This window comes from Antennarius striatus, chromosome 10 (genome assembly GCF_040054535.1).
Source record: "Antennarius striatus isolate MH-2024 chromosome 10, ASM4005453v1, whole genome shotgun sequence".
Classification (NCBI taxonomy): Eukaryota; Metazoa; Chordata; class Actinopteri; order Lophiiformes; family Antennariidae; genus Antennarius; species Antennarius striatus.
In genome coordinates, this window is record NC_090785.1 from 13,758,092 (window position 1) to 13,767,376 (window position 9,285).

Here is a 9,285-nt window from a genome sequence, read left to right on the forward strand (position 1 = left end):
GAAACAATATTTAATTAATAAACGAAGACAGACGTCGGAGCTTAAATATCTGCTTAGAACTTCAGATCAGGAAATAATCCGCTCTGTTCGCACTGACTGCACTTAGTAATGAATTTAACCAGTTTTTAATGTCAGGTTTTTTAATATGCGTGTTGACTTCTTTCTAAGATGGCAAAGTGATCAAGTTATCAGGTTTCCTTGAGGCTCAGAATGGCTAATTGACATAACAATAGGGACCATTCAAAGGTACTAAGCAGTCATGAATGCAATCATGACTGCCTGAGCAGCGCGGCTCTATCTAGTGGACGGATTGCGCAACTACAGCCGCTGCAGTTTATCAAATACAATTTATTTTCTTATTGTGTGCGCCTTATAATCCGGTGCGCCTTGTATATGGAATAAATTATAAAAACAAATTATTAAGGGTGCGCCTTATAGTCCAGTGCACCTTATAGTGCGGAAAATACTGTATATATCAGTACAGGAAAAGTACAGTGAATTCTCCATTGCAAATTGTCCACTATCATATTACAACCTTTAATTATATGACTTATGTTTTGGGTTCTTTATTTCTGTTATATTACATTGTTAGTGAATAAGAGGTTGTGTGAAATTGTTTTCCTTGACAGTGATTGATGATCATAGGTGCAACTGGTTTGTCGTGGAACTTGTCCTACAGAAGAGGAGATGTCTGAGCACACGTTCAGGTTGCATATTGCTGCTTTCACTTTGAATCATCACCAACAGTCACAAGCAGCCAAAGCTGACTGATCAGCTTTATGCGTTCTCCATGTGGCGTCTCAGTCGCCGCTGGAGCCTTAATGGCTGTGGTCTTTTACAGGTGGTGCAGATACTAACAGCAGCTGCGTGTTTGTGTCTTCATCTCATCCACTGGGTGATTTATCGACGATAATGAGGGATGATATTCTCTTTATTAACACATTTTTAAACATTAATTTTTGTATCTTTATTTAATTAGGAGAAAACCTCATTAAAATTAAAAATCTCTTTTTTACATGTGCCCTGGCTAAAACAGCAGCAGTAAATAGTTTCAGACAAACAAAGCACAGTCATACACAAATATCATAATACAAAAATATATATAGTCCATATGGATCAACGTCTGTAACAATATAAGCAGCAACTATTTCACAGAGTCATCCATATTGGTGAATTAGTCAAAACATCTGCAGATGTGTTTAAATTAAATGCAGATTTATAAAATAGAAATCCCTCTTATATCATATACTGTATAATGTGGATCCAAAAATAGCAAAATGGTGTTTTCTTTGGTTGAGTTCAGCATTGGCATTTTTAAGGTTTATGTCATCTTTCAAAACCCAGTTGTTAATATTTTGTTATGGAAACATAGTCTCCAAAGTCAACCTGTTAAAATAATTAGAAGTGGTTTCTGTGATTGTTAAATTCACTTAGACTCTGTCAAACTGAGTGTTCCTTAAATGAAACCTTCTTTTGTCGATGCCACACCTCGGCCAGTCATGCATGCATGGAATTGTGGAAACCTATACAGTGAATATTCACTGTGGGCTCATTATGTTGGTTTTGTGTGAGAACCACAAGTCTGTGAGACAAATACCTGCTATGGACCTGTTCTAGTGTATGGGAGCAATATTGCTCCAGTTCCAGACAGTTAACTCCTGCCTTTGCATGCTTCTCATTAACTCAAAGCCAATATGACTATTTATGTGGGAGTGCTGGGAAATGATAGATGATGATGTGCTGCCTCATAAATATGAAATCCCTGGATCATTAGCTGGATTACATTGAAAGGGAAAGTGCATAATCAGCCTATGGATGCACTGTAGTCGGGGAGTCATCGATATGATTGCGTCAAGTCACCCTCAGAGTCGGACATGTGAGAAGAGAAAGAGGGAGACACAGTCAGAAGGCAAGAGGGAGAAAGAGACAAGTCCAAAATGATTCATTCATTAAGGGACAGGGGGTGGGTGAAAGAAATTACAGACTGCCATTTCTTGACTGTGTGCTTATGTCGTGGGTCAAAATAGACATATCAGAATAAGTCCGTTGATTCTCCTCACAAAAATCAGGAGGACATCAGGGAATAGGAGGACATACCTGTGTTGTCATCACCTCTCACGTTTTTGCCTCCATCTTTTCACGCATCATCCAGCTGAGGCATCAGAGATGCTGGAGGAGCTGCTCCACAGAGCGATGCATCCCTCCAGCCCGCTGACAGACCAGTCGATGTGTTTAATCAACCAGAGACGCTCCATAGGGAAACAGACTGTGCATCAAAGAAATGCTGATACAATGATTCATCTAATGTCAAGAGCCATACAAGCCTATATGCTTTGCCTGATTCACGGAGGTCTCTTGCACACAAGCAGTGCCTTGACACAGACAGAGACTAGCTGGATAAGAAGTGATAGAGCAGGGAAGGATTGTGTGCAGCTGTTTGATCAATGAGGTGTCCAGACCCTGATACGGTGGCTAGCATTGATGTGAACCTCCTAATAAGGGTTTGGCATTTCAAAACCAGACTCAAGTTATTGTAAAATACCTGAAAACAAAGTCTTGATTAACTGGGATCTGCTCAGAAATAAGGTAAAATAATAATCAAGAGAATAATCTCAAGATTCCACATACAAAATTTAAATTTTACTATGTACAAGACAGTTTGCAGCTCACCGGATTCAAAATATGAGAAATTACTTCTTTAACACAAGGGCTCTGTCTGTCTTCCCCCGCATCCCTGAAGGTTCTTAAATATGAACAATGCAGGATGTTCTTTCATTTTTCCTTCACACCTTTTTTTTTGAAGTACTTAAAGCATTAAAATGCTTCATTATGAAGACACACAGGGTTTACAGGATGAAACATTCAGACACACACACACACATCAAATCATCACCATGCTGTTATACTAGAGGTCTGCTGTTTATGCAGTGGTTGGTTCGTGGTCCAGATTTCGATGCCTTATCCTGTGCTGCCCTTTAATTATTAGAATATTCCCTAAGAAGATAAACCTTACTCATTTTTCTCTCTTATAAAGGGAGCAAAAATAGATTTGGGGGTTGGGGAGGTGGTGGGGGGGGGCAATAAGATTAAGTCTTTTTTACATCATCCTTTTCCATCTCCTCCGAGTCTTCCCACTCCCACAAAAAAAAAGTCTTATGGAGGCGCTGCTGCAGCCCTCAAGGTTTCCACATTGGTCCCATTGCCCCACGCCCCAGCCCAGCATCGTTAGCTCACCACAGGCTTAATTGGGTTGCGTCTAATAACTGTGGTCTCCAGGGTATGGTCTAATGAATAGAGAATATAATTAATGCCACAGTGATGGATATTGGCTCACGGTCCTCAGGCACGAATTGTTCAGCATTCAACTTCTTCACTAACTTATCTCTGCATCCACTCCACTGAGCGACCAGAGCATTATTAGCATCGTCTATTCTCTCAGATTTCACCCACAGGACTCTGCTCCAGACAGATTGCTGTCCTGAGAATCTACAGATGCCCAGACCTCCATTTAAGCAAAGCCCTAAAATTGCCTGTCACTGGTTTGATATTAATCCTATTGTGAATAATGTCGTGAGTGTCTGACCCTCTGCTTTGTGCAGGTCTCACTGTGAATTCTAAGCTCCTTTGGGATTGACTGGGTGTGATCCAGCTTGTTCATGTGTGTGGTATTGGTGCCATGTCAGCATGTGTCAATGAGGTATCCAGGTGAATCCAAGAAGGATAGAGGCTTGACAACCAACTTACTGAGCACAATTACATCATCCATCTAGCTGTCCAACACAAATCACAGGAAGATACACTCAGACCAGCCCTTGCTCCTCTCTCTCAGTTTCCCATCTGTCTGTCATCTGCCCCACCCTGCTAAGTTCCTTGCTCTTGTGTTACCTGGACACTTTTTGCTTCACAGCGGCATTACTTTCAGGCTGATACTGGTGTTTCAACTTTTTATAAATTTTGCTAAAGATGAAACGAAAACGTTCTTGTTTTGGAAAAAGAGTCCTCACTTGTAAACCTGAGGGCTCAAGTTTTTTTGTGGACATTTTGGGAAGGATGATACTATGTGGTGCATTACCACCCTCTTGTGGTACCACACTGCACACTTAACGCCACATGTTTGATGGCTTTTGCTTTGAATCTGATAAAATAAAAAAAATTGAGACAGGATAAAGAGCTGGGCGAAGAGTTGGATTTATTTATTTATTTTTGCTGTGATGCTTCTTTGTTGGGTTAAGCTAGGCAGTTAGATGCTTTGGTATGATTAGAGAGGGAAATAGTATGTGTGCCTGTGTGTGTGTGTATTGAGGCACCATGCTAATGACCATTGCAGAGATGGACGTGTTATTTATTGTTGTGTCTGCATTAATGTTTGTGTATAGGTGTTTCATTTGTTTTTGAATTTCAGTGTTTGTTGGTTTGTCATGTCGACCAGGCCAGTGGTTGTCTTAGTGCTGCTTCCCTTTGACTGGCCGGTGAGTAAAGAACATGGAATACAAAACATTTACCAGGCTGTCAGTGAGTTATTAGAAAGGGGCTGAGTACATGACATTCATGGTTTCCCCATTGGCTGAAACACCTATAAGTGGATTAAATTAATTATGCAATCATTCTGACTGACAGAATAGAAAAGCCACTTCTCTAAGTCAAAAACAGAAATACACAATTTCTATTGGATGTAAAAATGCCTTTAAATAAAATAAAGAATGCCTTCTGCCTTTTCTAGTACATGTAATCACAAGAGGATAGTGATGCCGTAAAACCTTCCATTCAACTTAAGCACACCACTCCACTGCACTGACCTTGACTGTAATTGTAGCGGGACCTCTTCTTTTAAACATTGATCACTAGGATGGAGAATTAAAAGTCAACCAAGCCTCAATAGAAACAAGAAAAAAATATTGCACTTTATCAGATTGGAGGACATCCAGATATAAAACATTCAGTTTTAATGCTCAGCCAGTCCTGAAGACAAAGCCCCAATCTCTCCATGTAAAACACACACAACCATGTAGTTGGAAAGATATTAGAAATAGTAAAACTCTGCTGGAATGGATACTAATGGATATCTGTGGGAGTCTAATTAGAGAGGAAATAGAGGAAATGCTGACAGCACACACATCCATTCATTCATTAAAGCAGACTAGCATAATCTGCAGAAAATAGTCCTGGAACAGTTCCATGCTAAAATCACTCATTTTGCTGCACAGCACTGGATAATGACCAGACTAGAATGCACACACAATATAATACATGTACATACAGACCAGAAAAACACTTTTCTAGATGTCCAAGAATACAGAGGGATTGAAAGTATTCACATTTGGATGAGAAATAGAGGGTAGGGTGACAGCGGACCGGTGGGAACATCCAGGGGGAGTCAGTGATGTGCTGCAGAGAAGAACGGCTTGGAGTCATGGTTTCAAAGTCAACAACAGTACAGCACCAAACCTTCTTTAATGTTCCATCCATAAAGAAGTTTGGACTTTCTTTTTTTCTTTTTCTTTTTTTAGCTTTTGAGTGATGAGTGCTCAAATGCTTAAAGTGGATTCTAGGTGAAACTGTGGTTGTTTCTATGGAGTAAACACATTTTTATTGCTGGATCATGTACCACTGGTGATGTGAGTGCAATATTGATACAAGATTTAAGTACACTTATGATTCCAATATCGAAAGCCTTAGCTTTAGATATTCACGCATCAGCAATAGTCAAGAAGACAGAAACAAACTGAATTTTTCACTTGAAGTTTAACTAATTTCATTTGCATTCTGCCAGCTGACGCACAGGGAGAGGTTTGCTCTTTTATGTCATTAATATCTGATGAAAAATGTTCTCCTTTTCTTTCCGTTTTTGTAATCAGTGAAGCAATAACACTGCCTTGGATTGTACAATCTTTGAAAATTGTAAGGCACCAAACTGGCAGATAAGATCACAGAACTGATCTCAGTCAAGCCTTTTCATATTTAAAAGAAGGTTCCCTCGAGTTCTAATCATTGTTCTGCTTGATGTATGATCATGTCTCTCTAGCAATAACCACAATGCACTTTTTTTTTTTTTTAGCCCTAACACACTAAATGTGAGGGGACTTATCATGTACCATCTGAAATAAGCATTTCACCTTGTCACCTCAATAATCTACTTTCAGGTCTCACCACTAACATAATCCATTTCATTCAGTGGATTCATGGCCAGCACTTTCTTCCCGAGCCAAAGCATTACCTTGAAGGGTAGTTTTAAGGTGTAACATTTTCCCCTAAGACCTTGTGATCTGAAAATATTTTAGAATCCCAGAGACAGAAATAAGGGGAGCTATAAATCACTGGTTTCCTTAAGGCCCCCTGAGGAGATGTGAGATGAATTTGCCCCAATCATGAGTGGAGGATAAGCCCACTACTCGTCCAGGAAAAGAAAACAACAAAGCATTTGGAACAAATGTCGTCAACCTTGGTGAGAGCTCCTCTTATACTTCTAATACAGTATATCAGGTCATCAAGAACCGTGGAATTATTTTCTGGGAGAAGATGCTGTAAATATTTGTTAATATGGTGAAGCTGTGTTAATTGCCTGTGCTGCTTTGGCGGAACTATTAATGATCCCAACAACAGAGGTCCATTTCATGAAGAAAGGTTAACGAATCTTGAGTCAGTCTGTGACTCTGGGTTTCCCTCATTTCAGGGTAAACACACAGTTTTCACTAAACCTAATTTGTGAATAGGATCTCAGGTTGTAATTCTAATTAATTCAGATGTAAAAAATCTATTGAAAAGTGTGAAGAAAGATTTAGATGTTTACAGAGCCTCTTCAACATTATTATAAGATTTCCTTATTAATATAAAATCTTCTAATTCCAATTAAAAAATGAAGTTGATGGGAAACTTATGAATGTTATAAATGTGCAAACACATTATACATTTAAGTCTACTTAAATAAAAGATTACATCTTGATAAAGGCCAGCCACGGTGATTTGTGGGTCAGTGTTTTGTCGATACTTCCACCCACCGGACCCATTATGAGAGCCAAACCATACCGATCTCCAAGCACATGCATTTCTCAAAACACCAGACACCCACACAAACCACAAATCTAAACTTTTCTATCATGAATAGTTACTCAACTGTCAGGACTGAGTGCTTATCATGTGAAGGACAGCAACACAACCAGCTGTGTGGACTTCACCAACAATCTGCATAAACCTCAGTGTGATAAAGCACAAAAACATAGTTGGATCTTTGCTGGATGTCCATAAAGTCAAACATCACACAGTCAAAACCCTATCTAACCCTGTGCCTGTAAATAACCAAGCAGACCTTGTGGTCTGTAACTGTTTTTAACTTATTTTAAACTTACCAGGTAGCTAGCATATATATGTATTTTTAATAATGAGTTGTGAAAGACAGTTTTGGAAATATTTACCACTACTTCTGACCTCCAACTCATTTGAATAAAACACTGCCAATGAGCTTGTACCTTGTCCTGTGACAGTTACACGTTTTTATGGCAGTCATTCCTCATACATGCTAGGATGCAGTATCACACTGTTTTGAGTAAATGGGTTGCTGTGCCCATCTAACGTGACACTTTTCCCATAGATTCAATCATGCAGTGAAACTGAGCTTGTAATGAAATCAAGGCATGTTCTGGAAATGTTCCAAAGGTCTTAGGGTAAACAAGAGTAGTAGATATTACCCACAAAGAACAGGCCTTTACATTTTAATTTTCTTATGCAATTTTGGAATAGAAATGTAATGTTTATACAAGATGATTTACATACAGCATGAGCCTTTCATAAAAGGCTTGCAATCTAATTCTGAAGATTACTGCAGCTGTAATCTATTTCTTTCATCTGACTGAGTAAATGTTGTACAGCATAGGATCAGATCTGGTGCCAGTGCTATGCTTACAGTCTGTAAAGGGAATAGTCAAAGCTGTATAATGTCTTTTAAATGACCTAAACTGGGATCAGGTAAATATGCCAAACATAAAATCCAGTGGTGGGCGGTCAGGGCCAGCAAGGCTTTCTCTGCTGGTCTAACATAACCAGAAATTATGATATTTATGATAAAAGTCAATTGTATTTTAATGCATTTTCCTTAAATAAATATAGTCATTTATATGTATAAATATATAATTATACATTTGGATATAATATGACATAGGCCAACTCTGGGTCAGTGTTCTATTTTTAGGTCAGAGGGGTTTTATCCAATCAGAATTCAGCTAGCTTGTGTTGCCAGGTTGAATGAAATCTGCCCAGGTCTCCCTGCACTGTGAGTGAATGGGAACATATGGTTAATAGACAGATACGATAGCCAATCAGATCATGACTTGGCGACACTAAGGCCTTCTAGCTGGCCTCATGTTCACCTGACATGTACGTGTCCTGTGATTGGATACTCACTCTGAGAAGGCGGCACAATGCAGACGCTATGCAGACCCACATTTGAAGAGAAGCTCTAGTGACACTAGGGTCCGATCCCTGAAGGAGCTAACCTGTTCTAGCTAACTTGAACTAGCGAACCTAAACTAGCTAACCAGTTCTAGCTCACCTGAACTTGCTAACCTTAACTAGCTAACCTGAACTAGCCAACCTGAACTAGCCAACCTGAACTAGCCAACCTGTTCTAGCAAACCTGAGCTAACTAAGCTGTTCTAGCTAACCTGAAGTAGCTAACCTGTTCTAGTTGTTCTTGAGGAATGAAAGGAGAATGGATTTTGTGTTTAAATAAGCCGTTTGAACAGCTGTTTCGGTGAGTACAAGCATTTCATTTATCCAAGTTTTCATATTAAATGTTACATCAAATCAATTATAACAAAATAAAATGACAAATATACTAAAGATGAAAAAAAATTCTTGCTCTTGCAATTGATGGAGGAAAGCGCAACTTGTTCCTCCGCATGTTTGCTTCATTTCGGGTAGTGAGAATGTTGGAGGTCCGAATAAAGGCTGGAGACGATGAACAGTCTTTCGAAGTTTAATTACAGAATATTTTGGGCACAAGAGACTTACAGACAAGAGCTGCAGCGGTGCAAACGAGTGCAAAGATAAGAGAGGATCACACATCATTTATACTCTAAAAGGCAGGATTGTGGGCGGTGAATCTATTGTTTAACCTCAAAATATCTGCTCTAAACCAGTTCTTTCACCGGTTTTAGTTGGTACATCATGACCTCTCTGCGTTAACATAGAATGTCAAGACGACAGTTTCACAAAATTATCTGAGAATACAGCAATATTAATCACGCGGACCCCGTGAGGATATATCTGTTGCAAACAAAATTATCTAAGGAT